Below are 6,322 nucleotides of genomic sequence, written 5' to 3'. Positions count from 1 at the left end.
TAGTGGGACACCATGTCCCACAGGTAGTTGTTCGATTTCAGTCAAAACCCAGTAAATGGCAAAAACTTGCTGCTCAAAGGGAGTGTATGACTCCCCTGCAATTCCGCGAGCTCTCGCTGGAGCTGAAGTTTTTCCTGTAGGATCTGTGCTTTCCTTTCTTGACACTTTCGATGTGTGGTCAGAATGACCCACCCCGACGTCTGACTCCAACCATAGCCTTTCCTTTCCCCATCGGCACCGTCTGGAAGCCTGCTACCAACTGGGGTGGTTCCCCAGTCTTCACCTGCCTCCGCGGTGCTCACTGGGCCGTTCCCTTAGCCCATTCTCATGCAACCTGGGAGCATGGGAGGACTCCCTCCCCGTCCTGCACTTCACAGGTCACACACTTCACTTCAGGCTTATGAAAAAAGGGCATATTGTCCTTGAATCCTGTTCATGATACCAATTATGTGCCATTAAGCGGCACATACAAGATCATGGCCATTTAATTTGGAGGTTTGGATTCACAGACAATAACAATCCCAAATCATATGCGAATAAGTAAGCGTTTTATTAAGCGAGAGCAAAGCGAAAGCAAGAATCAAGATCATACATCACCAGATGGGAGTTCACCAACTCCCCAACACAGATGATGGGGAGTCCCAGAGACGCATTCATGTTTGACTGGAAAAGTTCCCAGCAAAGCATCCTCCTTTAGGGTGAGATTCCAAGGTCTCATTTTGGAGGCTGTGCTTAAATATGTTTTAGACAAAAGTGGCTATGTGCCAAGGGCCTTGTGTGACTTGACTAACCAACCAGTCCCGGTGGGAGAAGGGCCAGTTCTCCCTGGGAGAGAGCACATCTGTATTTCATTCTTACAATAAAGGTCATGCCTCGGGCAGAAACAGGGAGGATTCTCAATGACTCTTCAACCCATCACCCACAAACTTGAAAACTGTTGTAGATAATTCCTGTAATTGCTTTTAAGTGAAAAATCAATGATCCCAGGGATCTTGACATGACGGCTGAGTACTTTTCAAAGTGTGGTCTTTGGACCACGACTTGTCACATGTCAATCAAGTAGTTAAGAGATGGGGGTGACAGTTTCAGAAGAAAGTAAGTTGATGTACATGAGTTTCACAAATTTTCATATGCAAAGCATTATTCCAGAAACAGCACAGCACTCTTAATAAGTGTTACACTTTTTAAGGAAACCCAAGGTCAACATCAGTCAGCTGGGCTCATACTCACTTAGGGATGTGGCTGGAGTCAGCTGATGGAATTAGTAAGGTATTTCTTGTCCTTGCTAAATTTTCACTTGTTACTTTTTTTTTTCGGTCATATATCCCAATTCATAAAATGCATTTAACTATGCCAACTAGTTCATTAGAATAAAAAAGACATGATCAAAATTAATAAATACAATTCTATAACACAGAATAATGTCAAAAATAACAAAAGGTGAATGACAGTGTGAATACTGGATGTAAATGTGTGTTCTGGGACAAGTGGACCTGTCAATGTGATGATGAATATGTGCAAACAACTGTCAGAGACGGCAAAGAAACTGTGCCTTGACAGGCACCTAAAACTACACTTTGCTCAGTCTCTATCAGTTCAGTTTCTTCTTTCTCCTCCTCCATGACATGTTGTCTGGTGTGAAACCATAAAATAATGGCCTGGAACTCGTCAAAGCCTTACATGACTTTCAATCAAAGTGGAGGACCTTTCTTGGTAAACTAATTATATTTTATAGAACAAGTGTGAAATTGTAACAGGGTGCAGCCAAGCGGGGGGGCGGGGGGGGTTTGAGGGGGGAGGGCAGAAAACAGGGATTTATAATGGAGTCCAGAATTCCGTGTCTAGAAAATATTAGAAAAATACATGTATATAGGATGTTCTCACCCCCACAAATCTGAGCTGGTGGATGGGACTCATGGAGCAGGGCCATTGAGAGTTGTTTTGCATAGCAACAGTTTCGCAGATAACCTCTAGAATGGTCATTTAACATATCTATAACCTTTAACTGGTTTCATAGATATATTAAACAGCTGTGCCCATGCTTTGAGCCAGGGGGATGGAAGGACTTCAGCCCATGTTGTAACTGGGAGGCAATCCCCTGGTTACAGAGCCTGCATAAAAGCTTGGAGATGATTGGCTCCACACCGCAGGGCCACACCTGCCCAGACTTACTATAGCAGCCCAGTAAAGCTGGGAAAATATGGGAATGCTGGCAGCTGTGGCCAATTGTGGGAGGAGACGGAAACGGTGCGGCAAAGGAGGATTGGCGCTGGGATTTAAACCTAGGCACGGCAGCCATGTGGCGCCTTTTGGGACCACGCAGCTTGGGCAGGGAAGAACCATGGACTTCTGTTGCTTTTTCTGAGATATGGTACCCTAGACTGAGCAGAGGGGGAAGGAAGGATGGTGTGTTTGTGGATATTCTAAAGGACTTTGGGAGCTCAACAAAGACATTCAGTCATTACTCTTAAGTTTGTATAAGTCTTTAAATAAGTAATCCCTTTCCTTTTCACCAATCTCTGGCATTGAGAGAGGTCTTTCCTTGGCAGCAGGCAAGGCGAACCTAGTACCGGGTGGGGGACTCCTGGAGCACAAGGGGGGCTCCACTCAGTAATATTATATCGTTCACCACTACCCCAGCCCCTCACTGGGTCTGTTCTGTAACAAAATCATGCATTTCTGGCGAAAATGGATGGATGGTATTCCTAAATTGGAGAGGTCCCTGAAATTTTAGTGACAATCACCAGGTTAAGTGATACACCCCTGAGGGGTTGTTATCGAGCACTGCAGACAGTTGAACAGAATGACCAGGTTATGAGGGGTGGATGCCAGGGGGCATGAACTCTGTTACCCCAGGGCTGTGCAGCTGTGTCCCAGCTGCCGTGTGTTTCAAGTTGAGGACAGATGTACGCAGAGTTCCCACTGCATTCTGGAAAATGTGAGGTTTTCACAGGCATATCTGCCAGAATATCCCATCTGTCCCCGGACCTTTGATTTATTGGTTAAGCCCCCATGGACTCAGAAAACAGATTACAGCCCATCAGGCACCAAAAGGAGTATAAACCAAGTCAGTGATTAATCTGCAGGCTTATGCTCCCTGCTGTGAACTGAAGATTCTTCTATGGCTAGAGAAGGTGAGTCTGATTATGTTGACAATCTACACCTCCCTCTCACACCTGAGCCCACAGGCAGAATACACATAGCAACAGCGCAGTCAGTTCAGAATCTACCCTCAGTCCTTAGATGCAATTGGGTGTTTCACCCAGGGATCTGCTTGGGCCTTAAATTCCTCATCTGTGCCAACTGACTTGTCATTTTGTTGGCTGTCCAATGTCTCTATCCTCTCCATACGGTGAGAATTTCCCATTGTGTGTAGTACTGGTCGGACTCCATGACCCATGGTACCCTATGGGACTTCACATACAGAGCTTCCCTCTTCCCCCTGACCTCTGCCAGCCACGGCACGGGTGTACAGTTTTGAATCAGGCAATTGGCTACTTTCACCCAGGACCTGAATTTGGAATAAATGACAAGGAGCAGAGAGTAAGTTAAGATTTAGACACAGTGGCTTCAGGGGTGCCCAGGGGTAGGATCTGACTCCAGGTCCGTGACATTACGGCCTGACAGGTCCTACTGTGAGATTGTTGATTGACTTCTTATGTGGGACTCTCTATACTGCTTTTTTTTTTTTTTTGCATGTTTTTCAAGTCAGGTCCTCTAGCTGTCAGCCGATTCTATGAGCATCTCACAACTTGCCAGTGCAAGACTTTCTGCTGTAGACGCCCGGCGATGGCTTCTCTTGCTGAGCGTCCACATCCCTAATCGATGCAGAGGCCTTTGTCCATGTGGAAGCATGATGGTGGTCAAGAAAAAGCAGGAGGAGAAGGCAGAGGAGAAGGAGGAGATGGTAAAATATCATGAAGTTATCGACAAAAACAAAAAGGAAACACGGAGTTTGTGAAGAAGTACCATACATAAAAGTTGCAGCTGTTTTAGAATCATCCCCTGCCGTCCTTTTTATTGTGTCTGTCCACTGTTCATTTTCCTTGAGAGTTATAGAACAACAGAGACTTTCCTGGCAATCTCTTCCTTAATTTAGTCGAGAAGACCCTGGAAAGATCTGGCTCAGAATAGATTAGGAATCTGCAGCCTGAGGGCTGCCATCTGTTTTTATAAATAAAGTTTTATTGAAACATAGCACACTCATTCATTTCTGTGTTGTCTATGGCTGCTTTTGAGCTGCACTGGCACAGTTGAGTAGTTGAGACAGAGATCGTTTGGCCAGCAAAGCCTAAAATATTTTCTATCTGACCCTTTACAGAAAAGATCACAGACCCTAGAATAGGACATCCGGATCTCTAAGAACTGAGGTACAGAAATACAGTTTCCTCTTATTTTTCACTCCTTGCCTAGGTGCCCTTCCTTCCCCAGCTAAACTTTCCACACACTGAGGTTTAAGAGTCTTACATCCCCTTGCACCTATTTCAGACGACTGGGATCATTTTGCCAGAGGATGGAACAGCCTCCCTCTCCCATCCCCGCCTGGAGCCCATTCCCTGGGACTCAGCAGCCCATGTAGGGATACCAAGGGCTTAAGGCCACTCCGCTCATAAAATGGAGCTGAGACCAAAGCCAGGTGTCCCCAGGCTGGGCCCGGTACTCTCTCTGCTGTCACTCTACGTCATCGGGGCAGTCCTAATGGAGGCGGTGGGATTTGACTCTGCTTCAGAGCCTGAGTGAGACGTTGCCAAGCAAAGACCCATAATTAATCCTCCTTCAGGACCTAAACACTGCAGAGCAGAACTTCATTGCACTAGATAGACAATGCATTGATTGTTATGAAGCATGAAGTTCACTGGTCTAGAAGTCAGCAGACCCGTGTTTCGGTTCTGGAGCGGCTGCTGACAAGCCGCATTGTCTCGGGTATGTTACTTCTTTCTGAGCCTTTCTAGGCTCAAACATAACGGGGTGGAGAAACAGATTACATGGGCTGTAGCCGGCTCTGCTTTTCTTAAAATCCTGGGGTCCTCTTGTTGCTCATAAACTATGGGACCTCTCATACACAGCCCAGCGAGGTGCCTAAACTCTGGCTGCTTTTACACCAAAGTCCATCCCAAAGGCGGCCAGCCAAGGATGCAGTCGCCAGAGCATGGGCATTTGACTGGATTTGTGGGGCAACGTACAGACAAATATCAAAGCCCCTGAGAGACGGAGCACCACGTCACAGCAGTGGACCGGAACCAGCAGGATGAGTGACCTCATTAGGGGATGCGGCTGGCCGGTCTGGAATTTGAGAACGCCTTTCAGGCCTGTTTTAAACAAACCAGGCCAGGCTTGGAACAAAGAAATAGACTGGGCCGCCGAGCGCAGATCTGCCCCTCTGTGGTTCGGGTGGGGCGTCTGGACTCAGCATTACTCATGTGGAAACACTTTGCTCCTTAGTACCTCCAGAAGGTCCTGGAGCAGGCTGTGGCAAACCAAGAAAACAGACAAGACAGAGCTGCCCTATTATTTGCTGGAACAAATGATTAATTTTCAAGATGGAGTAAAAGTTTTATCTGAGTTATTCATAAATCTGTAGAGCTGTATTCCTTCAGGAGCTTTTTCTGTTTCTGCATAGAAAAGAAATCTATCCTTATTTTCTCAAATGCATCTTTGGGAAGTAAAATAAACTCATAAAATATATATATTTAAATCATACAAGGCTCCCAGTCTATTTAATGTACACCAACACTCTGAATTCAATGGAGGAAAAAGTTTCTCCCAGCACTTAAAAAAAGAAACTGAATGTTTTTTACTGATCTAAAACCTCTTAAGAGGTTTAATAATTTAAGTGCTATTTTAATTGCTTAATCACTAGCAGGAAGCATAATACAATTTATATTGCCTGATTTTTTTTCCCTAATGATTTTCTCCAGCTCCGCCCCTTTTTTCCCATCCCTGCACTGTGGTAGGTAGTGAGCGCCAGGCACTGTGCTGGGGAGAGAGTGACACACTACAGAGCTCCCTCTTTGAATCTTCATAACCAGCATGCAAAACGGGCATCGTTAGCCTCTTTTTACTAATGAGGAAACTGAAGCTTGGAATGGTGGAGGTAACCTAGCTAGAAAGTTGAGGAGTAGGGATTCAAACTAAGGTTGGGTCTGAAGCCAAAGCCAACATTCATGTGTCCATCTGTCTGTCCTTCTATCTGTCACCCATTCCTCTGACATCCTCCCAACCACCCACCCATTCTTCCATTCATCACCCATCTATCTGTTCACCTGGTCCCAAATGAATGGCAAAGAAGGCTGGAAAATATCCAGGACGAGAACAACTGACA

The sequence above is a fragment of the Sturnira hondurensis genome, unplaced genomic scaffold (genome assembly GCF_014824575.4).
Source record: "Sturnira hondurensis isolate 20B ecotype Veracruz unplaced genomic scaffold, ASM1482457v3 Scaffold0014384, whole genome shotgun sequence".
Taxonomy (NCBI): domain Eukaryota; kingdom Metazoa; phylum Chordata; class Mammalia; order Chiroptera; family Phyllostomidae; genus Sturnira; species Sturnira hondurensis.
Note: the sequence above shows the minus strand (reverse complement) of the source record.